Source organism: Macaca mulatta, chromosome 11, assembly GCF_049350105.2.
Source record: "Macaca mulatta isolate MMU2019108-1 chromosome 11, T2T-MMU8v2.0, whole genome shotgun sequence".
Lineage (NCBI taxonomy): Eukaryota > Metazoa > Chordata > Mammalia > Primates > Cercopithecidae > Macaca > Macaca mulatta.
In genome coordinates, this window is record NC_133416.1 from 4614715 (window position 1) to 4640335 (window position 25621).

A 25621-nucleotide genomic window follows, 5' to 3' on the forward strand; every position below is an offset into this window, starting at 1 on the left:
ATTTAATATCTCACTCTATTCCAGCTGATATAACAAAATATCATAGACTGGATGGCCTATAAACAATAGACATTTATTTCTCCCAGTTCTGGAGGCTGGAAGTCTGAGATCAGGTGCCAGCATGGTTGGGTTCTGGTGAGGGCCCTCTTCTGAGTTGCAGACTGCAACTTCTCATACTGTTCTCACATGGTAAGGAAGATGGGAAGTTGGCCAGGTGCAATGGCTCACACCTGTAATCCCAGCACTTTGGGAGGCCAAGGCGGGTGGATCACGAGGTCAAGAGATCCAGACCATCCTGGCCAACATGGTGAAACTCCGACTCTACTAAAAACACAAAAATTAGCTGGGCATGGTGATGCGTGCCTGTAATCCCAGCTACTTGGGAGGCTAAGGCAGGAGAATCACTTGAACCCGGGAGGCGGAGGTTGCAGTGAGCCAAGATCGTGTCACTGCACTCCAGCCTGGCGACAGAGCGAGATTCCACCTCAAAAAAAAAAAAAAAAAAAAAAAGGAAGTTTACTAGGGCCTCTTTTATCAGGGCACTAATCCCATTAGAGTCCTCAAAGGCCCCATTTCCTACTCTCATCCACTTGGGAGGTTAAGTTTCAACATAATGAGTTTTAAAGTGACATAGTTATTCAGTCCATAGCATTCCAACCCTGATTTTCCCAACTCATGTCCTTCTCACATGCAAAATACACTCATTCCATTCCAACAGCCTCAAAAGTCTCAACTCGTTCTAGCATAAACTCAAAGACAGAAAGTCCAAAATCTCATGTAAATATCATGTAAATCAGATACAGCTGAGACTCGGTATCATTCATTCTAAGACAAATTCCTCACCAGCTGTGAACCTGTGAAATCAAACAGGTTACGTGCTTCCAAAATACAATGATGGGACAGGGGCATGACAGGTGTTCCCATCTCTAAAGGGATAGGCTGAGAATGTTCCAAATCTTTACGTTCTCTGCTTTTGACTCGCAATGTCATCTTAAGTCATAGTCCTCCTCTCAAATTTTACTATAAGTGGTCAAGAGAAACTAGGCCACTCCTTTAAACTTTGCTTAGATATTTCCTCAGTCAAATATCCAATTTCATCACTCTCAGGTTCTACCTTCTACAAAGGACTGATGTAAGCACAACTCAGCCAAGTTCTTTGCCACTTTATAACAAGGCTGGCCTTTCCTCTAGTGTCTAATAACAAGTTCTTCATTTTCATCTGAGACCTCATCAGAAAGGCTTTTATCACACATATTCCTACCAATGTAGGATGACTTACATCTTGTTTAAGATTGAGGCCTTCTCTACAGCTCTTCTGTTCTCCTTCTGAGCCTTCACCAGAACCACCTTTAAAAGTCAGTTCATGGCGGCCGGGCGCGGTGGCTCACGCCTGTAATCCCAGCACTTTGGGAGGCCAAGGTGGGCGGATCAAAGGTCAGGAGATCGAGACCACAGTGAAACCCCGTCTCTACCGAAAATACAAAAAATTAGCCGGGCGTGGTGGCGGGCGCCTGTAGTCCCAGCTACTCGGGAGGCTGAGGCAGGAGAATGGCACAAACCCAGGAGGCAGAGCTTGCAGTGATCCAAGATTGCGCCACTGCACTCCAGCCTGGGTGACAGAGCAAGACTCCGACTCAGGAAAAAAAAAAAAAAAAAAAAAGTCAGTTCATGGCAATGTAGGCTTTTTCTAGCATGTACCTCAAAATTCTTCCAGCCTCTACCTATTACCCATTCCATAGCCACATCCACATTTTCAGGGATTTATTACACTGGCACCCCACTCTTGGTAACAAATTCAGGATTAGAGTTTAACATACAAGATGTTATACTGAGGTGGAGTAAAAGGCCATCCAAAGGGCTAAATTTCGACATTTTCTCCAAGCCATGGTCTTGTATGAATCACTATGAGTTTGGATAGCACATTATTCTCATGGATTTTAGTGGCTGGTAGAAAATGAGAGGAAAACAAAGACAAAAATGAATCTAGCCTGCAGAGATAACCCCACTTGGTATCTTAGCCAAGAGTTCCCAATTATTTCCCCATCAAACCTCTAGTCTTCATTCCCTCTCCCTTCCCTATTCTTGTCCTGTCTCAACCCCATCTGTCAAGAGGCTAGCAGGAACATAGTACCATAGAAAGGTTCAGGCATCAAAAATAAAGTTCAAGTGTGAACTTCGCCACCCTGTGACCTTGGGAAGTTGGCCACTTCTTTTGTTTTTTAAAGTGGGGTAACAGTTTCCTCCCTGCGTATCTGTATTAGGTCATTCTTGCATTGCTATAAAGAAATACCTGAGACTGGATAATTTAAGAAGAAAACAAGTTTAATTGGTATATGGTTCTGCAGGCTAAGCAAGCATGGTGCCAATATCTGCTTGGCTACTGGGGAGGCCCCAGGGAGCTCTTACTCACAGCAGAAGGTGAAGCAGGAGCTTGCACGTCACATGGCAAAGCAGGAGCAACAGAGAGAGACAGAGAGTTGGGGGTGAGGTGCCACACACTTTTAAATGACCAGATATCATGAGAACTCACTCACTATGGTAAATACAGCACCAAGCCATGAGCGATGGTGCTAAGCCATTCATGAGGATTCACCCCCATCAGCCAATCACCTCCCACCAGGCCCACCTCCAAAACCAGGGATTACAATTCAACATGAGATGTGGGTAGTGATAAATACCCAAACTATTACTATATCACTATCCCACGGGAAGTAGCTCAAATGAGACAGCAGATGTGAAAGTGAACAGTGATGCTATACACCAATGCAAACACACCCTCCTCATTGCCAAGGGAGGCTAGAGGGAAATGAGGATTGGACAGGCTCCACAGTGGAACTGGCTCTGTGAGGGACCAGTGGCTGAGGAGCAGCTCTTTGCAGAGAGAGGCTAGTAAAGGTTCCAGACCCTTGTGCCCACATGTAAAAGAGCTGGGCAAAGTGGCGACCCCTCTCTCCCAGAGGCCTCCCTTAAATGAACTTAAGCGATACCCCAACAAGGTGGAATAGCCCCTCTGTCATCTGGTATTTTTAAAACTGTCCTCAAGAAGGCTGACGAACTCTGTTTCTCAAATCTAAGGGCCCGCTGCTGATCCTCATGACTATTAAAAAACAGCTACAATAGTGCTAACAAGGCAGGGCCTGGAGTTGGGGTCCGGGGTGGGGGCAGATCTAGTACTCTGCAGCCTGTCGCCTTTTGTTCGCTCACTCACCTTGCAGCTCCTGGCTCCTCAGAGGACCTGCAACTCTTCACACCTGGAGGGTACTTTGGCCACTGGTGACTTGAATTCCACCTGGGAAATACACAAGAGATGCATCACACCTTGTTTTCCACTGAGGCTTACAACAGAAGTGGCTTTATGGGAATTTTGGGAAAACAAGGGAAACATCCCTCCTGCCGCATTGCAGTGTTCTGGAAGAAAACAGGCCTAACTCATCCTCTTCCAGGTTCTGGAGAAGAGGAGGGAAGATGAAAGAACAGCAGTGATAAGTCTGTTTAGTGACCCTGAATCCAGAGGTTATGTCCAGCTTGATGGGAGCAGGCCCTTGTGCATGAGAAGGGCGTAGCCTCAGGGTTAATTGGACACTGACCCCCACAGAGCTCCCGCTCCAAGCAAGTGCTCTTGAAATTCTTTCCATCCAAATCCACAGATGCTGTCTACGCCATAGGAGCTCACCTTTGAAGACAGCAATGTAAGCACTGTGGCAAGAATCACTGCCCTCCCTAAGAAAGAAATGCAGTAGGAGGTACAAGAAAGCCTAGGGGCTACATAAGGAGGGAAAGCTGAAAGACAATGGAGGAGGGACAGGCTTTGGGACAGGGAGAGGATAGGCTTCCTTGCACAGGACAGTTTGGGAGTATTATGACTGAACCTGGAAAGCAGTTTTACAGAATGCTTTGGCCACATGTTAAGTAGCATGGTCTGAGAACGTGCTTGAAATGACTGAACGGAGCAGTAGTGATTACAAAAAGGGGATTGGGATTATCTATTGTATAACGCCAAAGCTCAAACCACAGCTAGACCTGGAAGTCCAGATGTATATCACCAAGGAATCTGGCCTCTGTGCCTCTCATATGCACAATTCATAGGAGGCAAATATTCATTAGGTGTTTCCTATCCTATATGAGGTAACACAGCGCTTGTGCTCATTCATTTTGTTCAATGAATATTCACTCTGTGCAGGCACTTTTGTTAGGTGCCAAAGGCAGCAACAGGCAAATCCTGCAAGGTATTGTCCTTGTGGAGCTTATAGTCCAGTGGCCAGTTATTTCCAGAGACAAACAAAAATATGCAGACCAAATAAGCACTTTTAGATAATGAAAAGTGCTGGAGCAAGGTAAGCCCCTCTCTAAGCCACCTGTTGGCACCCTTGTCCCCTGACCCACTGGCATTGCTACCAGGATGCTGGAAGCAAACAAATGGGGAGACTTCACTCTCTGGTGTTTTCCCAGGCAGCAGTCCTTAGCAAAGCCAGCGCAGTGGGAAACAGGAGAGGGAAGCTGCCCTGTCTTGTCCCCACTGCTGACACCTGGGAAACTCATTTAGAAAAAAATTGTTTAGACTATAAACAAGATGTGAACAGTGTTATTTCTAGATGGTAACCTTAGGAGATGATTTTTATTTTCTTCTGAATTTTCTGATATCTTTGTTATTACAATGCATTGTTTGGCATTAAGGAGAGAAAAATATTTTTTAATGAGAAGATTGGCCTAGCTAAATTAAATTAATAAGGAATACATTTGGACAAATAGGCAGGGGCCAGATCTAGGATGATGAACAGCATCTTACCATATCTCTTTATGGTTTACAAAGCAATTTCACAAAAACATCTCCTTCAACCCTCACAAGACTTTCTTGAGGTTACATAGAAAATGCAGGAGAATGCCTGACCCTCAGGTCCCTGACTTCTAGGCCAATGTATTTTCCATTATTCCACTGCCCATCTGTAGCAGACCTTACTTCTCTTTACAGCTGAGGAATTCAGAAAGCCACAGAGCCCCAGATCTGAACTCTCTTCTCCCAACCCTTGCCATCTCCTAGAGTGACCATGCTAATTAATTCATGCATTTATTGATCTAGTCTTTACGGACCCCCTGCCAGGTTCCAGGCACTGGGTGCACGGGATATGGTGAAGCAGCAAATAGGTCTCCCAGCGGGTTGGGGGAAAGGCTTTAACAAATGAGTGAATATATGATATAAATCATGGTAACTGCAGTAAAAGGAAAGTAAAGAGTATTATCTGAGCGGCTAGTATGAAAGGGAGCTAATTTGGACTGTGGCACTAGCCCTTCACTCAACATCCCAGCAAGACGCTGTCACTGAGTACAGCCAAGGTAAGTAAGACAGCTATTCTAAGATGGAGGCTGAGATTGCAAGAGACCAGCCTGCGTCTCAAAGGGTGTGAGTTTTTGATGCCTAGACAGCTTGCAAAGCCACATGAAAAGTTAATAAAGAATATCACACGTACTTATAGTAATGAAACAGCTCCCTTAAACCCAGTCTGGAACAAGTTACAGTTTACCAACCAGATAGGTCATCAGAGATGTCACAAGTCCACATATGATGTCCCAAGTCCACAATCATCACTGGGAGAGGTCACAGGCGGCCAGGAATGTGAAAGTAAAGGTTAAACTAAACAAAAATATGTAGCTAACAGTAAAAGGGGACTCCAAAAAGTTCATAAAAATGGAATTAAAATACGAAAATTACAAATACAAACTTGATTTCCCAACATAAGTTCCATCATGCTCGATATACTTTTTTAAGCAATGACACCAGCCATGTAGTCCATCCCTAAAGAAATGAGGGTCCTGGAAATGTAATCATGTCAATGCCATCTTTTTTGCATTATTAACTGAAGAAAAATGAGTGCCCTTTAAATATTTAAGATTAGAAAACAAAGGGAAGTCAAAAGGTGCCAAATCAGGACTGTAAAGTGGATGCCTAGTGATTTCTCACCAAACCTCTCTTGAAATTGTCCTTGTCTGAAGAGAAGAATGAGCGGGAGCATTGTCCTGGTGGAGGACTCTCTGGTGAAGCTCTCCCAGGTTTTTTTGGGGGGTGGGGTGGGGTGGGGGATGTTTTTCTTCTAATGCTTTGGCTTTCTCATAATAAATGCTCTCATAATAAGCAGTTGTTATTGTTCTTTGGCTTTCCAGAAAGTCAACACGCAAGACGCCGTGAGCATTCCAAAAGACCACTGCCATGACATCTGCTCTTGACTGGTCCACATTTGCTTTGATTGGACCACTTCCACCTCTTGGTTTGATTGTGCTTTGGTTTCAGGATCATACTGAAAAAGCCCTGTTTCACCTTCTGTTACAATTCTTCAAAGAAGTCCTTCAGGGTCTTGATCCCACTTGTTTTTTTTTTTTTTTTTTTTTTTTGAGACGGAGTCTGGCTCTGTCCCCCAGGCTGGAGTGCAGTGGCCGGATCTCAGCCCACTTGTTTGAAAGTTCCATTGAAAGCTCTGCTCCTGTCTGCAGCTGGCCTGGGCAGAAGGGTTTTGTCACCCATTGAGTGGAAGGAAAGTTTGCTCAAGTTTAATTTTTCAGTCGACATTATGTAAGCTAAACCAGCTTAGATGTCTATGGTGTTGGTTATTGTTAGTTCTGTAAAACACTGGTCATTTTTAGTTAGGGCACAAACAAAATGAACCTTTTCTTTGCAAATTGATGCGGATGGCTGCTATGGGCTTCGTCTTCAACATCATCTCATCCCTTCTTAAAATGAGCTGTCCATTTGTAAACGCTGATTTCTTTGGGGCATCGTCCCCATGAACTTCTTGTAAAGCATCAATAATTTCACAATTCTCCTGCCCGAGCTTCTCTACAAATTTGATGTTTGTTTTTGCTTCAATTTTAGCAGAATTTGTGTTGCTTTGATAGGGGCTCTTTTCCAACTGATGTCTTATCCTTCTTACTGACTCAAACTAGATCCTGTTCAGATGTTATACCAAGTTAGTATGCGTTTATTTTGGTGCTAAAACAATTTTGAAATCCTTGTATTTTTTTCAATAATATGCATTTTCCATGAACTTTTGGAAGACCTTTTGTATAAGGCAGGACACTTCAGTGCCTAAGTGGATGGCACAGGCGTTCAACGCCACAGGACTGTAGATGGGGAGAGGACAGGAGCTGAAATGTCAGGAAAGGCTTCTGTGGAGCGAGTGGGATTTAAACTGGGCTTAGAGAGCCAATGGGATTTGGATGCTCCTCAGGGTAATCCCATTTAGCAAGGCCACAAGCAATGCCCAGGAAACCCACAGCAGTTGGTGGGCTTTCTCTTCCAGATGCTGGTGGCTGGCTTCCTGGCCTCTCGCCTGTCCTGGGACTTGAGAGTGGGTCTCTACCCCCTCCATCACGTCTGCTGGTTTCTAAGTGTCTCTCTAACAATGCTCTGAAGACCCAGGAGTGCTGCTGGCCACCAACATTGAACATGAAGACTGATTTCAGCACTGGGCAAGCTGGCAAATGCTGAACACACCTGGTTAATTAGCTCGTCTGCACGTTGGGCTTTTACTGTAATATATCCATATGCAAAACTAAAATACTTCCAGGTGCTGGGACCCAGTGGGGACAGAACATTCAAGTCAGGTTATGTTCTCAGCTGCCATTTGATATTGCAGGCACCACCACTGCGATCTGGGCTAGGGTAAGCTCCCTGGACATACCACCAACTGAGCGGTAACAACAGCAATAACCATAAAATGATGAGAGCACACTTTTACATGATGCTGCAGAGTATACAAAGGATTTCGTAATTTATGCCTATCAATTATGAGTCAACATCTTATTTGTAATACACCTACATCATTATATGGCTTTCAAAGATTATGCTATTTTATTTGTCATAAGAACATGCCAGCAGTTATAGATCCTGGTTGACAGCTGTGGCGGGCTGGGCCTAGGGATGCCAGATGTCTCCCATATACTCCTCCATGTGACACTTAGTCACCCTCAATGACACCTCCATCTCCAAAGCATTCCAACTCACTGGTGTGGCCTTTGAATGGATGAAGAGAGCCTTAGATGAGGCTCAGGATCCCGTGCTCAGTTCCCATGTGACTCTAGATGGATCTCATTCTGTCTTAAGAACACCAGGCTTTGGTTTTAGACAGCCCTGGGTTCAAGTCCCAGCCCTGCCACTGCCTACCTGTGATCCTCAGGAAGTTATCTATCTTCTCTGGGCCGATTTCTTCTGTGTTAAACGTGGACGATAATAGCACCTCTCTCATAAAGTTGTGGTGAAGATAATAAGACACACAGCACGTATAAAGTGCTTAGCACAGGGTATGACCCATACTTAGTGCTTTAAGTGCTAATTATATCATTACTATTATCATGACAGGGGGACAGTACAGTGCTGTTCCCTCGCCTGAACCCACAGACTAGGCCAGGACCCGGGGGCGTGAGCATCCTTCCTCTTTCTGCATGAGCTCAGCACGCTCCAGTGGGTGGGACCGACGGCCCTAGGCGAAGGCACCTTTGGGGAGCAGGCAGCATTCTCTCTCAAGCAGCCGGGCTTGCAGGGACACTCTGCCCCCAGTTTCCATGCCTCGGGGGGATGGCAGAGTCTTGATCCCGAGCCATAGACCTGTACTGTCCAACAGAGTAGCCGCGAGCCACATATGAAGGTAAGCACTTGAACCGTGGACAGTCTAAAGTGAGATGTAAGAGCAGAAGAGATTTCAAAGACGGAGTTCAAAAGAAAGGAGAGTAAAAGATCTCGTTAATAATTTTTAGAGTGACTGCATGCTGAAATGATAATATGTTGCATGTATTAGGTTAAGTAAAATGTTATTACAACGAATTTCATCTGTTTCTTTTACTTTTTTGAAAAAATGTGGCCAAAATGGAAAATTCTACATGTGGCTCATGTTGTATTTCTAATGTGCAGCGCCGGTCTGGAGTGTAAGCTCCATGAAGGCACGTGTCTCTTTGGTTCCCAGCTGTATCCCTGGCATCCAGAACAGCATCTGAATGAACAAGTGAGCCAGTGAGTGTGTGAGGCTGGAGGAGAGTTTACAAGAAGCTGGAGGTCCTACTTGAGCAGACACGAACAACTCCTGGACTCCTTGAGTGAGGGTTGAAAGTAGGAATAACACAGGCTCCTTTCCAAAAAGCTCAGGGTGGGGAGACTGGGACCAGGTCAGGAGGGGAATTTGCTCAGGAGGCCACAGGTTAAAGCAAAGCAGAGCACCCAAGAGAAAATGTTTTGGGGGAATTAACACAGCAGATGTTATGACTAACACAGCCTTGGTTATGTGCAGACGAGGAAATGGAGGCTGGAGTCCAACCAAGCACATCTCAAACCCATGCTCTTTCTCTTGAATCCCTTACCTCCCATAGGTGATGTAGAGGTGCAGAAAGAAAACCAGACTTTGGATTTTTTTTTTTTAAAGCATATTCCCCCATGTCACCGCTGATGTCCTAACCTCGGGCAAGTCACTTGGCCTCCTTGGGCCTCAGGCTCCTCTTGTCCTCATCCATAGTAGGTAAACCACCAGATCCTGTCCATTTCATTTCTTTCTAATGGTGTGCAGAGATAGGAAATCCTATCCCAGAATGTAGTCTCCAAGGCTGAGCCTCTCCTCTCTTTCATGCTCCACAAGAGGCTCTCTGACTGAGGTTTCTTTGCATCGCCCAAATCAATGATTTGTTTAAGGGTTCTCTTTGATTTAACTTGGTTTTAGATGCTTTTCATCAGAAGCCAAACCGTGCAGACTCTTTCCTTGATCTTGTAATGAAATTCCCTCTGAGATATTTAATACTAGAAACAGCCTCTGCCATACCATATTCTCTTTCAAGAAAAAAGACATCTAAATAACAAACATCCTGCCATATCCAAATAAAAATCTCAGATTGTGAATGGACTTGCCTCTCTCATATCCGCTTTCATTGTCCTGTTGCCATCCATACCAATGAATTTCCTACATTTTTTATAAAACCGGAAGGCGGCCAGGTGCAGTGGGTCACGCCTATAATCCCAACACTTTGGAAGGCTGAGGCAGGTGGATCACCTGAGGTCAGGAGCTCAAGACCAGCCTGGCCAACATGGTGAAACCCCGTCTCTACTAAAAATACAAAACATTAGCCGGGCATGGTGGCGGGCGCCTGTAATCCCAGTTACTGGGGAAGCTGAGGCAGGAGAATCGCTTGAACCCAGGAGGCAGAAGTTGCAGTGAGCCGAGATCATGTCATTGCAATCCAGTCCGGGCAACAAGAATGAAACTCTATCTCAAAAAAGAAAAGAAAAGAAAAAGACAAAAAGAAACAAATAAAAATGGAAGGTACTTAATACACCACGAGCCTCTTGTGCCTGCCACAAGTCTCGACAGGATCTTGATGCTGTAACATTTTCTGCTGCGTTAATCCCTCAAAACATTCTCTGTCTTGTGCTCTGCTTTGCATTGACCTGTGGCGTGCTGAGTGAATGCCCCTCCTGACCTGGTCCCAGCTTCCCCACCCTGAGCTTTCTGGAAAAGAGCCTGTGTTATTCCCACTTCCAACCCTCGCTCAAGAGCCTCTTACAATTTAATCTAACCAGAGTATTTTAGAGCCAAACCTGACTTCTCAGAGAAGAAAATCTCACCCACTCCCACCCAGGTGAAACACCAACATTATTTTCTATCAGAAGGGATAAAGACAGATTTGCCAGGATCAACTGTGTCATTCTAAAGCAAGACAAAGTTGAATCACGGCGGGCAGAGCTGCTTTCCAACACAGCCCCATGCAGGATGCAGAACTCACTTAATTACTCGCCTGTGGCTCAGCCACTTGTTGAATTATGACAGATTTTTAGTCCCTTCCCTCACCCACCCCGCACAGTGGCTGACCGGCCAGCGCTTTCTAGTGCTCATGAGAATGCCTGAGTTTTAAATGAGCAGCACGCACCAGGACAGCAAAGCTGCTTTCTCAAAAATGATGACATGCAGAGCTCCAAAGCCAAACAAATTCACCTAGTGGCTCTATCCAGCTAACATTTACAGAGTGACTCCCAGTACAAGATGCTGTGTTAGGAACAGGGGTACAAAGCAAGTGAGGCCAGGCATGAGGGCTCACACCTGTCATCTCAGCACTTTGGGAGGCCGAGGCAGGAGGATCACTTGAGCCTAGGAGTTTGAGGCCAGCCCGGGCAACATAGCAAAACCCCGTCTCTACAGAAAAAAAAAAAAAAGAGAGAGAGAGAGAGAAAAAAGAAAAAACTAGCCAAGTGCAGCGGCACATGCCTGTAGTCCTAGCTAGTTGGGAGGGTGAGTGGGAGAATCTCGAGCATGGGAGTCTGAGGTTGCAGTAAGCGAGCCATGATCACATCACTGCACTCCAGTCTGGGCAACAGAGTCTCAACCCTGTCTCAAAAGAAAAAAAAAAAAAGTGAGTGAAACATTATCCTTGTCCTCAAATAGCTTATAGTCTAGTGGAGATAAATGCATGTGAAAAACTAAAATGTAAGGCAGAATGAGAAAAGGGTGATAAGAAAAGACATGTACACTGAAAAAAGACTAGAAGGAAATGTACCACAACATCAATGATGGTTATCTTGTTTATTGGGTTTATGGGTGATTTTTATGAGGTTCTTTAGTATTTCCTATATTCTCTGTGTTTATGTTAACTAACCCCCAGGGCTGTGTGGAGGGGAAGGGAGACGGAAGAGGTCCAGCATGTGGTTGGAAAAATGTGAGTAGGGAACAGGGTGCGTTGGCACAAGGACAGAGTAAGAGATAGGATAGCAGGGCTAGAGAGCCTTGAATGTCATGCCAAACTGACTGGGTTGCTCACTGTCAGTGTTTCCACGGCCTTCTGTGATTGTCACTGATGCATCACTCATCACCCTGGATTAGACTTGTGTACACGTCTACCCCCATACACTTTTAGCTCCCTGAGGTCAGGGATCATGGCTCATTCATTCCGTAACCATACTACCCAGCATAATGACTAGCACATAACAGGAGTCAACAACATTTTCTTGGATGTATTAGATTCTAACAGGGTTATTCCCTGTTTTGCAGGTTATAAGGAGTCATCAGGGGTTCCAGGACCTGACATATTTTAGGGAGTTCATATGGAATATATACCAGGCACTGTGCTGGGAGCCTTAATTGTCTTAATTGACCCTATCTATAACTCTCATCGTCCACATTCATTTACACATGAGGTTCAGAAAGTTTAGGTAACCCGCCTAAGGTCATACAGTCTGAAGACAGTGTGGGGGCTAAAGTCAAAGAGAAAGAAGTAAGAAGACTAGACCCATGAGAGGCTGTGGGGACCTGGAACGGCACAGCCACTCAGAGAATGAAGTGTGGAGCAAGGCTGGCATCTGGGGAACGGCATGGAGGTAGGGCTTACAGCTGAGGGTTGATGAGTTCCTTGGCTCACACATCAAGCACATTTATCATTTCTGATGTCAGCACAGGACACACAGCACCCACAGGGACTCACCCTTGCCTTATTAGAATAGCTACCAGAAGAAGGACCTGTGCAAAGAGCCGCTTCCCATACTGTGAATAGTCCCTCTCCATTCTCTCATCCAATGGCTTTTTTATGAAACTCCTAGACCCAGACACTTTCATGAAAACGTTGCTGCAACTGGCTCTGACTACAAATGTCAATCAATTTCCCTAGCCTAAACAAAAACAGAATTGGGAATCAGAAATGTTTTCTTGTCCCATCTCGGTCACTGACGAAATAGGTACTCTTCATCTATTTCCTTGCCCTCTCTGAGCCTCAGTTTCCTTATCTGTGGATTGATTGGGCTGGACAAGATGATCTTTAAGATCGTTCAGGCTACATCCGAAACTGTATGTTCTCAGGAACTCTGTACTCCTCCTTAGCATTTATGACCGTTGTAACTAAACAATGCCTGGTGTAACCAGTGAACATCTATTACTCCTGCTGGACTGTGAGTTCCCTGAGGCCGGGGACTGTCTGCCTTGTTCCCAGTAACACTTGCAGCCTTGACTACAGTGCTGAGCATGGAGTAGCACGCCATGTCTGCAGCACAGACACACGGCTGGTCCCTGGCATGCCCTTTCTCTGGGTTAGAGCTGTGTGTGGACAGCAACAATCCTTAGGCCTTCTCACCATGATAGGGCTTCTCTAATGGTGCTTGCTCTCTGGAGGACACTGTTTCTCTCCATGGTACAGGTGGCCAGTTAGTGTCAGATTTATCCACTCTTCCAGTCAACCCTGGAAAACTCTTTCGGATTTTCTAACAAATAAGAGGAGGTCAGTGGTGGGGGGTTTAGAAACTGTGTGTTTGCATTCAAAATACCCTACTGCTCAATTGGAAACATTGTCACACGTCCTCTGACTCGGTGGCACAGAGAGATGCCTAGGGATGCCCCTGGGCGTCCCTAGGGACAGCCCAGTGCCCCGGTGAGACTTAGCAACTCCAGCCATGGTCCTCCATCCTGCTCCCTAACCTCAGCCCCACATCTCACATTAAGATGCCAGGCCTTTCTCCCTCAAGCCCATAGTGGGCAAGGATGTTGGGGTCCTTGTAGGCAGGAGGATGCCTGGAACGACCTCCACCACGGCCTCCTATCCAAGGGATCCCAAAGCAACACAACATTTTGGCCTGTGTTTACCATTCTGCAGCGTCTCTCTCAACATTAAATCAGTAGCCACTGACCTTAACGGTGTCAGTCATATGACGGTGTCCATAGAAGGAAGAGCTCTCCTTCCTTTAAAGACGTTTATTTCCAGAAAATGAAATGAAGGCGTTCCCATGTCCTTCCTTCGTTTCTAGGAAAATGGGTAATGTCAAGTCCCCAACAGAGCTGACAATCAAAGACTAAGAATAACCATGCATCAGTTGTTCCCCTCTGTTTCCTCCTGTCTCCTTCCAGTCGAGGCCCCCACCACCCAGCCCCAGTGCTCAGTGCATCGCAGTCCCTAGATTCTTCTTGTCGGGCGGTGTTTAATTGCTTTTCTCTACCCTTAAGACCGTATTATACTCAGGGTGACCTCCCTGTTCCCAGAGTATTGGCCCTTTCTGAGTTCACTTTTCAAAACAACACCTGGGAAATGCACACACAGGATCCAGTAATGAGATTAGCGAGTTCTTGCACAAGCACGCTCACACCCTCTCAGCTCCTGCTGAGCCAGCCAGAAAAGTCAGCGAGGACTCTGCTTTCATGGGCATTGTTAGTGAAAGTTTCGCTTGCTTAAGTTTGCAGAAAGTAGGGCATGGATCTGTGCTTCATCACGCAGTGCCCCGCGAGATGCCTCCCCAAGATAGCTGGCTGGTTATTAACTAAGCACAGCTGGCACGGTGTGTGCTCCGAGGCTGGCTGCTCTCATTCCAGCTTGGTGGTCTGAGGACAGGAGAAAATGGTCCCTTAGGAGAAGTTTTTCAGAAGTGATGCGACTTAGTTTAGATATCTGCAGTTGGGACTGACTTCTAAGACATTGGCAGGGCCATCCAACAATGTCAGCAATATCACCCAGACCTTCTGGGGCTGCAAGACAAATAGCTTTGCTGGGATTCATAAAGCCATCCCATAAGGTGGAACTGCTGGTGTCGGGGAGGGGTGGAGTGCACCCTGGAGGGAGTGACCCTTACACCGATGGGCAACAGAACACTGAGCGTTCAGAGCTGGTGTTGGGGAGGGGTGGAGTGCACCCTGGAGGAGTGACCCTTACACCGATGGGCAACAGAACACTGAGCGTTCAGACATCTGGCCTCACCCCTCACTTGTTCCCACTGCTGTGGAATGGCGTGTGAACTCGCTTCCTGGGCTGCTTGGGCTCTTTCGGTCTAAGGAGGCACAGCAAGCACTATTTTCCAAAATAGGACAGGACAGAATGGAGAAGAAGAACGGAGAGGAATTCATCTTTCCTAGAAAAAGGAAATATTTTCTGGTGGGCTCTCCACAGAATTAGTGCCCGCTCCCCTTGGACAGTCGCTGTTCTGTAGTGGTCCTGCCTCCCATCTTCCCTCCAGCCAGGCCTCCCTGCTTTCACTCACTTTACTTCCACATGAGAAAGGCTCTCCCACATCTCTTCCGAAATCTCACCAAACCTCCTCCACTCGTTAGGCAGGGTTTTAATCTATAAGAGTTGCCAACAAATTATCAAAAACCAGGTGTCTTAAGACCACAGATTCCTTCTCTCACAGTTCTAGAGGACAGAAGTACTAAATCAAGGTGACTGCTGTGCTGTGTCCCCTCTAAAGGCTCCTGGAGAGAATCTCCTCCTTGCTTCTTCCGGCTCTGGTACCTCCAGGTGTTCCTTGGCTTGAGGCTATGTGGCAGCGACTCTGCCTCTGTCCTCACTTGGCCTTCTTCTCTCTGTGTCCCTCCTCTGTGTGTCTCTTTATGAAGACACTTGCCACTGAATTGAGAGCCCACCCAGATATCCCAGGATGATCTCATCTCAAGATCTCTAACTTCATTAAATCTGCAAAGACTTTTTTTTTTCCAGATAAGGTCATATTCACCAGTTCTGGCAGTTAGGACATGGGCCTATCTTTTTACCATTCACCCCTCTGCACGCACTCATTCTCAACCCTCAGAGTACATCAGATCATCTGGGGAGATTTTTAAACACTCCAGATGTGTGAGCCTCACTCCAGAAATTGGTTTTCACATGATCCTGGATGGGAAATTAAATAAGTATTTTCTTTTCTTCAATTCCCCAATTTCTCAAGTGCAGCTAGGATGGTGGGGCAGGGGTGAGCAGAGCCACATCTCCCGGACAGTACCTCACTGAAGAAGACATTATAAATAAATAATACCAGCTTTCACTGATCACTTTCTCCTCCAGGATTTTTTTTTTTCTGACTGAGTCATGAATCAGGCTGTCATCCATTGTTTTGTAAATGTTGCACAAAGAATGTCAGAGACCTTGGAGATCATTTAATCCAGTGGTGCTCCACCCTATCCAATCAATGCCCCATTTTTGTAACAAATATTTAGAAACACCCTCTGTACCACCTGAAATAAAATTCCTAGAAAAGTCATTCGACCCAAATGCATAAAGTAGTCCTACTTTTAATAAAAGGAGAAAAAGGAAATGTGCTATATATATATATATATATATATATATATAAATGTGCTTTATATATATTTATATTTATATATATATATATATAGACAGAGAGAGAGAGAGAGCATGCACACTTGGCGTGTCATCCTGTGCAGGAGCCATGCTAATCTTCTCTGTACTATTCCAATTTTAGTATACGTGCTGCCAAAGTGAGCAACGAAATGTGATTCTTAACAAAATAATATGTCTTTCAATATGTACGTGCGCCTGTATGCCCGCACTGGAACACATAATGAAGTAGTCAACACTTCCACCTACCTATAATGGATAAGTTTAAATTTAACAGAAGACAAATAGAAGCCACTTCACATAAGAAGTACAAGGAAATAAAAGAGTGAGGGATATAGGAGGACAATCGAATAAAACAGTGTTACAATGAGAAGGAAGAACCCCCCTTTCCTAGCTGTATATGATAACAGGAAGAAGGAAATAACCTTCGCTGAGGTACAGATAACAAGCCAAATCAAATTACAAATGTGCAAGCAGAGGAAACAGGGAAGCACGGGATCCTGTCTTATGAGCTCAGCCTTACATATAAGTGTAGTGTCATGATAATTTATTATGCTGTGACATGGGACAGGATAGTGACAAAGTGTCACAGAAAACATGTTTCCAGCCTGGAAATCCCACCCACTGTGTCGAGGCATATATTCAGTCTTTAGCAGTTAAAAAAAAAAAAAAAAAGGAAAGAAAGAAAGAAAGAAAAAAAAAGTGGCTGGGCACGATGGCTCACGCTTGTAATCCCAGCACTTTGGGAGGCTGATGGGGGCGGATCACGAGGTTAAGAGATTGAGACCACCCTGGCCAACATGGTGAAACCCCGTCTCTACTAAAAATACAAAAATTAGCTGGGCATGGTGGCGCTCCCTGTAGTCCCAGCTACTCAGGAGGCTAAGGTGGGAGAATCGCTTGAACCTGGGAGGCAGAGGTTGCAGTGAGCCAAGATTGCGCCACTGCACTCCAGCCTGGTGACAGAGTGAGACTGTGTCTCAGGAAAAAAAAAAAAAAAAAAGCCTTTAAAATGACATCCTTATAGTATGGGCAGCGAGAAGAGGAGGATGGATTGGGAAAAGTTGTTTGGTAGATCTTGAAGGAGAATATATCAGAGTAAGAGGGAAGAACAAAAGGCAACTCCAAAGAAGTAACCACGATAGCTAATTTTTGCATTTTTGCAAGAGATTTCTTATCATTGTACTACAAATACAAATATATGTGATAAGAATATTAATTATTTTTAAAACAACTTTTATAAGCAAGTTTGAGGTGCCTCTGCTAATTTAAAATAGTATCTAATTCTACATCTGTTCGATGAAGTTTCAAATTTCCTGTTACAGACCTGCACATGGGTTCCTTGCTTTGTGGTAACTGCATATTGCACTGTGCCCTTTTCAGTTCAGTGTATATTTGGAAATGCTCTGATCCAGACAGAATGCATGAAGCTGGGAAATCGTCTCATCATGTCAAGGCTTTGTCTTTATTCCATTTAGGCTTCTCTTCCTAAAACAACCATTTCCTAAATACTGGGCTTTTGGCTTAACTTCTTTGAAAGTGTGAGAAGCATTACTCTAGGGGACAGCACTGACCCCATCAGAAATACTCACCAAACGAGGGCTGTAAAACTATCTATTGCATGCTATGTTCGTTATTTGGGTGATGGGTTAATTAGAACCCCAAACCTCAGCCTTATGCAATATATCCATGTAACAGACTTGCACGTGTACCTCCTGAATCTAAAAAAAATAATAATAATAAGGAATACTGATCGAGTCTAACCTCATTCATTTCTGTAATGAGGAAACAGGCCCAAGAGGGTAGACCAACTGTAAATGTTGCTCCTCTTCCTGTCACTAAGTTCCTTGAGGGCAAGGAGGGGATGGGATGCTTCTCTTGATTCTGCACACAGCTGCCAGCACAGAGAAGTGCACACACCTGTCTGTGGCCCTAGATGTGCCTGCTGCCTGCATTCCGTCAGGACTCTGGGTTCTCCTTTTCAACCTGAAAACAGCTCGTTTCTAATTACTCATCCACAGGAAGCACAGGCAAACAGATCCCCAGAAGTCACTTGGGACTGAGTTTCAACACTTTTGTTTCACACAGTTTCAGCACTCGCACCAGCTGCAGCTGAAGACCATAGGATTTCAGTGAAAAGCAGCTGGCTCCCTCCCCAACCCCTCTGCCCGTAGGCTGCTGTGGTTAGCACTGCACTCAGAGAAAGAATAAATACAAAGCAAAAGCCCCCGTTGTTCTAAGATAACCACAGAGATGTTGCATGCAAACCCTGGGGGAGAAGAGAGAGAAACAGCAACATTACAAATCCAACAAAGCATGGTGACAAGAAGCCTTGGTGGGCAAGTCCTATAGCTGAGGTGTGATTTCAGAGATCAGATGGAATGTGCCCTCTTGGTCCCACCATTCCCTAACCCCTGCACTCTTCCTCTTTCAGCTGGCTGGGTTTAGAATTTCTTCAGCAGGGAAGAGGATTTTGCCCCGCTGGAAGAATGCTAATTCTCAGGGTGAGTGTTCCTTTGGGAGACCCCCCACCCCCAGCTTACAGGGTAAACAAATGGCCAGGAATGAGAAAAGCTGAGGTGGAGCAGCAAAGGGAGGGAAGGTTCCTTTGGCCCACCTTTCAACCCCGAGTAGGCTCCAGAGAGCTGCCAGTTGTGGTCATGCTCATCCTGGGCTGCGGGCAGAAGGATGGCTCAATACCTTAGCTCACAGCCACCACTTCTGGGCCCCACTTCCTTCCTTCATCAAGTAGTGTAAAATGACGAGGACCCAAGACAACTGGACCCAAGACAACTGGAAGCCACTCGCTTTGTTGTTCATGGTTGCTCCATGGTATATTTGTCTCTTTTGTCACATTCTGGACACAACCCAACGCATCCATGTCACCAGCACCACATACACCTGGTGGCACTGCAGCTTTCTGTTGACCTACCTGAACTAGCCTCCAGGCACCAGGCTTATCACTCACACCAAGCACAGTGCCTGGCATTCAGAAGTTGCTCAATACATGTTTTTGGATCGAAAGAGCAAAAAGGGCAGGGGAGCCAATTCCACTCTATAAAATGGGAAAAACGATCAAGGAACAGCCGTCATGTTAGTTATGAGACCACACACGCATTGTCACCCACCTTCTTCGCAGCATGGAGCCATCTTGCCTGTTTTCAGAGCTGCTTTTATCTTTGTCATGACTGTCATCTCCACAGCATCAGTAGTGACAAACTTAGCAGGTGAGAGGCATAACTGTAAACCACACCTTTTTTAAAAATACTTTGGGGCCGGGTGTGCTGGCTCACGCATGTAATCCCAGCACTTTGGGAGGACGAGGCAGGCAGGTCATGAGGTCAAGAGATTTGAGACCATCCTGGCCAACATGGTGAAACCCCGTCTCTACTAAAAATACAAAAATTAACTGGACGTGGTGGTGCGTACCTGTAGTCCCAGCTATTCGGGAGCTTGAGGCAGGAGAATCACCTGAACCTGGGAGGCAGAGGTTGCAGTGAGCCGAGATTGCATCACTGCACTCCAGCCTGGGTGACACAGCGAGACTCTGTATCAAGGAAAAAAAAAAAAAAACTTTGGAAGCAGCACGATAGATTGGCTAAAATGTCAGGTTCTAGTGACAGAAAAACCTGGGTTCTGATCCTAGTTCTGTGTACGAGTTATGAGTCTTGGTGAAGCCACTTCACTCTGCTACTGTTTCCTTGTCTGGAAAAGGGAGATAGTGCTACCAGTGCTTTGGGGGCTCTGCTGAGATAATCCATGTAATAGAACAACACTTCTGACTGTCTTGTATTTCACTTTTATTGCTGGTCTCCATGCAGCTACTCACACAGTGCACAAAAGCAAGAAGAGGGCCGGGTTCTTTCCCTTCCACTTTTCAGCTCCTGAGACAAAAGCCTGGACATAGCAAGGCAGGGGCTGCAATCTCAAGCATACAGAAGAGTAACAGAAATGGGCTGAGTGGTGAGGGGCCGATGAAGAAGCAGAATGGCTTTCATATCGAGTCTGCCCTCCTCCCTCTGCTGGAAAAAGACAGCCTCCTTGGTTTTCAGATTCCCCCTTGAAGAGACATGAATACATGAGTGATTTCCCTTCCTCCTTAATACTCTATGAGGGAAACAGCACAATGTTGCCAGATGGCAGTCAACGCTCAGGCTGAACGCAAGAGGGTCAGCAAGAGGTGGTGGGGAACATGCCAGAGTGGGGCAGGGAGGTCTCTTTAAAAGGACAGCTGCTACCCAACCCAACCAGTTGTCCACATGTTAGAACCGAGTGTTTCCAGTTCTTCTGATTATTCAAAGATTTTTCAGAATTTTTAAATGTTACACACGTTCAGGGTCAACACGAAATGGCAGGTTTATTCTGTGCAGTGTTTCTTGTACAAAAAATGACTAAAAACAACCTGTGTTCATCAGTAGGGGATTGTTAAATTATGGTAAATCCATACAACGGGATACTACACCCCTGTAAAAAAAGAATGAGGAAGCTCCCCACATACAGATAGGGAAAGATCACCAAGATAAATTAAGTGAAAAAGGCAAGGTTAAACATAGTGTGTATAGTCTGCTATAATTAGGTAAGAAGTAGAGGGATGGAGGCAGATATATATTTGTACTGACTTTTATCTGCAAAAAGGAATCCTGGAAGGTTGTATAGGAAACTAATAAAAGTATTTACAGGGGACGGGCAGGGCAGGACTGGCCACTGGAGGCAGGGATAAGATTTCACTGAATACCTTTCTATAGCGCTTTAATTTTTGAACCACGCAAATGTATTGCCTATTTGAAAAATAATACAAAAACACTGTGTACATCAGCTACTGGGAAGAAAACACATCTACGGGCTACGAACAGCCTGCAGGCTTCTGGGCTGGAACCTTCACGTTAAGGGCTCCAAAACTGCAGAGGCAGAAAAGTTGGCGGCAGTGGGTCCCAGCTTTACTAGGTTTTGAGACAAGTAGGTTGTTCAGTGTCTGGTGTCTGGAACTCTCTCTGGATTGCCTGGCAATGCGCTAGTTGAGCCCAGCAGCCCCCACCACCTCTAGGGGGAAAGCGATGAACTCCCAGCCTCTCTGGGAGAGACGGCTCCAAAACTCAACTTCCCGGGAAACTGAGGAGATCCAAGGTCTCCAGCTGCTGGGCAGACAGAATTTCCGGGCATTCCTCGACAGTTAAGGCTGCCTGGAACCCCAGTGGTGTGTTCCCCTCATCAAGGCTGTGTCCCACTTGTCCCATACAAAGGAGAGCGACAGGTGGGTGTGGTTCCTCCTCTGGAGCACAGCATCCAATGCGTCCAGCTGGGCCCAGCTCAGCACACCTCCCTAGGGACTGCTGAGCGCAGAGGACATGCTCCCCTGCTGACACTGCTGCCAGTCACTTCCAAGCAGCACCACGGAACACCGTGCATATTCATCCCGGCCCTTCGTATGTCCCTAGTCTTGTCACTGTGAATGAGCTCACTGAGTGTTTCGGCTTGAACTGTGATCTCCACATTGAAGTCCTAACCCCCAGTACCTCAGAATGTGACCTGCTTTGGAAACGGGGTTGCTGAAGATGTAGAGTTAAGATGAGGTCACACTGGAGTACGGCGGTTCCTAATATGGCTGGTGTCCTTATAAAAATGGGAACATTTAGAAACACACAGGGAGAATGCCATGTGATGATAAAGGCAGACATTGGAGTGATGCAGCTGCAAGTCAAGGAAGATCAAAGTCTGCCAGCGATTCTGACGATTTTGTCAGAAGCCAGGGCGAGGCAAAGAGAGGCCTCCTGTATACCAGAGGGATCATGGCCCTGCTGACACCTTGGCTGCAGACCTCTAGCCTCTAGAACTGGGAGACCTGACATTTCTGTTAATCACCCAGTTAGTGGCACTTTGTTAAGGCAGCCCTAGGAAACTCACACACTCAGCAACCTCGGCCAACTCAGGTGGCAAAAGTACCCACCACCGCTCCTCCTCAGCAGGTACCGACAGATACTGGTGACAACCCTGCTCCCATGAATGAAGATTCTGGGACCTGGCCCGATCAAGTTGATTGTGTCGGAATCCATCAAATACTCAACCAATAAACAATGGCTGAGTACCCGACCTTGTGAAGAATGCAAGAGAAATAAAATATTCCATTACTGCCCTCAAGGAGTTGATAATTTGAAGATTCAAGAAAGACACATGTAATAATGGCCAAATTAGTATTATTTTCCCCCAACCCTCACCCATGACCAGCAGATGCCACAGAAGTCACTCCTAACTAAATTGCACTGGGCTCCCAGCTGGATTCAACCTTCTACTGCATCTCATTTCGCTGTTCCCTGCATGTGTCTGGAAGAACTGCTTTTTCAGCTCTTCGGGACATTCTTTAGGATGTCAGGCTATTAGACAATTTCCAGAAGTTGTCGCCACTGCTCCTGACATGGAGCCCACACTTCTTGCCCACTGTGGACACCCACTCCTGGCCAGAATTGTCTGCCACCCCCGGTGAAGCCGCTCCCATCAGTTTCTTGTGAGCGCTTTTGTCCCAGTCAGAGAAGCAGACCCTACAGGTTGTTGAGCCTATTCTGCAGCTCTCAATGAATCTGACAAGCAAAAAACATGAGATCCAGGGGGTCTGAGAGCCCACTTTGTTAAGCTGACAGTTTTCAAGCCAGGGGCAGGCTACAGAAAATCAGAGACCCTCAGCAGAAATGCTGCTTTCTTATCTTCGTTCAGAACATTTGTTTGCTTGGCCCAGCCTTCTCGCAGGAGGCTGCTCCCAGCACCCCCTGCATCCAGGAACTCCGATTCTTACCATCAGCAAGACTCGTGTCCAGCCACACGCCTGGCAGGAAAGGAGGCAGCACAGCTGTGTGGAGTTCTCCTGGCACTCCTGCTGAATCCCAACACTCTGGACTCTGGCTCCTGCAGGGTTTTTCTTGTGCTAAGTGCCCAGTGGAGGCTCTGGCTGGGCTCATGGAGGAAGAGTGGCAAGCCGCTGCTGCCGCACCCTTGACAAACAGCCCAATGACCCCGGGCGGCTCCGTGCCAGCCTCCTGAAGGGCAGCTGTGGTCAGGGCATGACCTATGGGTAGAACAGAGAGAGGAAAGGGTTCCTCACTTTGACTTCAAGCAATTCATTTTAGATTATCTGGGTTGGGCTTTGAGGCAGACACTGTTGTCTGCTGAAACAGCATCCATTTTTCCTTTCCTCCTTTCTAGCAGATTCTGTCCACTCAGGACAGTGACCTCCCCAGCTCAGAGGCCTCATCCAGCCAAAACAAAGCAAGCTTCTTGCCAGTGCATAGATTGGGGTGGACTCTACCCGGCCTCTAGTCGTTAAGATGTGAGAGGAGCCCTGCTAGGGGTGCTTGGGGAAGCGTTTTCCTAGCTCTTTTCCTCTGCTGGATGCTGTGCCATCTAATGTGTTGACTAGAACCTCTGCAGCCACTTTGTGACCATGAGGAGGATGCCTGAGGCAGAACAGAAAGAATGAACCCGGGCCCCTGATGACTTCGTTAACCACTGGATCAGACACCACCAATATCATCCTTCCTCCAGACTTATTACACATGTAATAAATATCCTTGTTTAAATCCATCGAGTTGTGGGGGTTTGCTACTCATAGCTAAGATTATCCTAAGTGATGTGCACTGACATGTTCCTGAGACCACAAGACCACATTCTTGAATCTAATCCCACTATCCTAACTACAACATTTTCAAACTTTCAGGACACACACACACACACACACACACACACACACACTCTTTTCTCCACCTTTTCATGGTATTCAGTCCTTTTCCTAAACTGGACACATTTTGCCATATTTTCTTTTTTTTTTTTGAGATGGAGTCTCGCTCAGTTGCCCAGGCTGGAGTGCAGTGGCACGATCTCCACTCACTGCAAGCTCCGCCTCCCAGGTTCATGCCATTCTCCTGCCTCAGCCTCCCGAGTAGCTGGGACTACAGGTGCCCGTCACCACACCTGGTTAATTTCTTTATATTTTTAGTAGAGACGGGGTTTCACCGTGTTAGCCAGGAAGGTCTTGATCTCCTGACCTTGTAATCTGACCGCCATGGCCTCCCAGAGTGCTGGGATTATAGGCGTGAGCCACCGCGCCCAGCCCGTATTTTCAATACATTCTGCAACATATGCCAACTCCATCATTTAATTAAGAAACATTTTTTACCCCCACTGATGTACCAGACACTTTGCGGGGCTCCCGGGACTCAAAATTGAAGTCAGGGACTAAACACGGAAAATGGCATGGAAATTCCTCAAAAAACTAGAAACAGAACTACCATATGATCCAACAATCCCACTTCTAGGTATGTGTCTGAAGGAAACACGATCGGTAGCTCAAAGTGATCCCGCACTCCCGTGTTCACAGCGGCAGTATTCACAATCTCCAAGACATGGAAACAACCCAGGTGTCCATCAACGGATGGATGGATAAAGAAGCTGTGCAGTGTGTGTGCGTGTGCGTGTGTGTGTCTGCGCACGCGCATATACATAAGAGAATATAATTTATCCACAAAAAGAAGGAAATCCTACCATTTGCGACAACAGGGGTGAACGCTGAACCTCGAGGGCATTACGCTAAGTGAGGTAAGCCAGACAGAGAAAAGCAAATTTATGATCTCACTTATATGTGGAATCTAGAACAATTGAACTCAGAGAAACAGAGAGTAGAATGGTGGTTGCAAGGGGCTGCAGGTGGGGAGAACGGGGAAATGTTGGTCCAAGGATACAAAATTGCAGTTATAATGTGGATAAGTGGGTAAGTTCTAGAGATCTAATGTACAGCGTGATGACTTAATACTGTATTGTACACTTGAAATTTGCTAAGAGGGTAGATTTTAAGTGCTCCTGCCACATACGCAAAAATGGTAACTAGGTGGGGTGATGAATGTGTTAACTAACTTTATAAAAAAAATTTTCTCTTTGAATTCTATATTAACCAACTTGATTGGGGTATCATTTCATAACACATACATATATCAAATCATCATATTGGACACCTTAAAATTATAGAATTTTATCTTTCAGTTACACCTCAATGAAGCTGGAAGAAAATGAAGCCTTGCGGAGACACAGCAAGTGAGCCCAACTCCTGGGAAAAAGGCGAGTGCAGGGCGGCAAATGCTAGGATATGGTGCACGCGGGCCTGTGTGGGCACAAAGAAGGGTGCAGAAGGCCTGGGGCTGGGAGGGTGTTAGCAAAACGCTCCTTAGAAAAGAAATGAATTCTTGAGAGGAGACGAGAAAACTGCAAGCAATAAAGAGAAGGAGGCAGACATTCACAACCAAGTATGTAAATAATAATACAAATAACAACCAGCAATGGTGACAACTAACAGTTCCTCACACTTACAATGACCCAGGCAGTGTTTGAAAGTCTTCTGGGTATTAACCCATTTAATCCTCCTCCAAAGCCTGTAAGGTAGTTCAAGGATTGGTCCCTTTTTATGGATAAGTAAACCGAGGCATGGAGAGGTTAAGTGACATAGGAAGTGGGTAGCAGAGGCAGGATTTGGACCCAGGCAGTGGAGCTCCGAGGCTCACATGCTTTTTAGGATACACTGGTGGTTCTC

General features: G+C 46.0%; 1 protein-coding gene and 1 non-coding gene across 12 annotated transcripts in view; both read right to left on the reverse strand.

Moving 5' to 3' along the window:
- Positions 1–25621, reverse strand: part of CRACR2A (calcium release activated channel regulator 2A) — a 159941-nt gene that overhangs the window by 95696 nt on the left and 38624 nt on the right. For 8 of the 11 annotated variants that reach the window (XM_077953304.1, XM_015150848.3, XM_077953305.1 and 5 more), the window contains exons 2-3: positions 22841–23110; positions 3209–3289 (exon numbers count right to left, since the gene is read on the reverse strand). The gene's annotated coding sequence lies outside the window, so the exon portion shown is untranslated. Of the gene's footprint in view, positions 1–3208; positions 3290–13630; positions 13744–19485; positions 19604–22840; positions 23111–25621 lie in introns of those variants that run through there. The other 3 variants (XM_077953307.1, XM_077953309.1, XM_077953306.1) reach the window with 3 other exon arrangements.
- On the reverse strand, positions 16099–16204 carry LOC114671142 (U6 spliceosomal RNA). Its single transcript, XR_003721038.2, has one exon. It is a non-coding gene; the product is annotated as a U6 spliceosomal RNA (small nuclear RNA).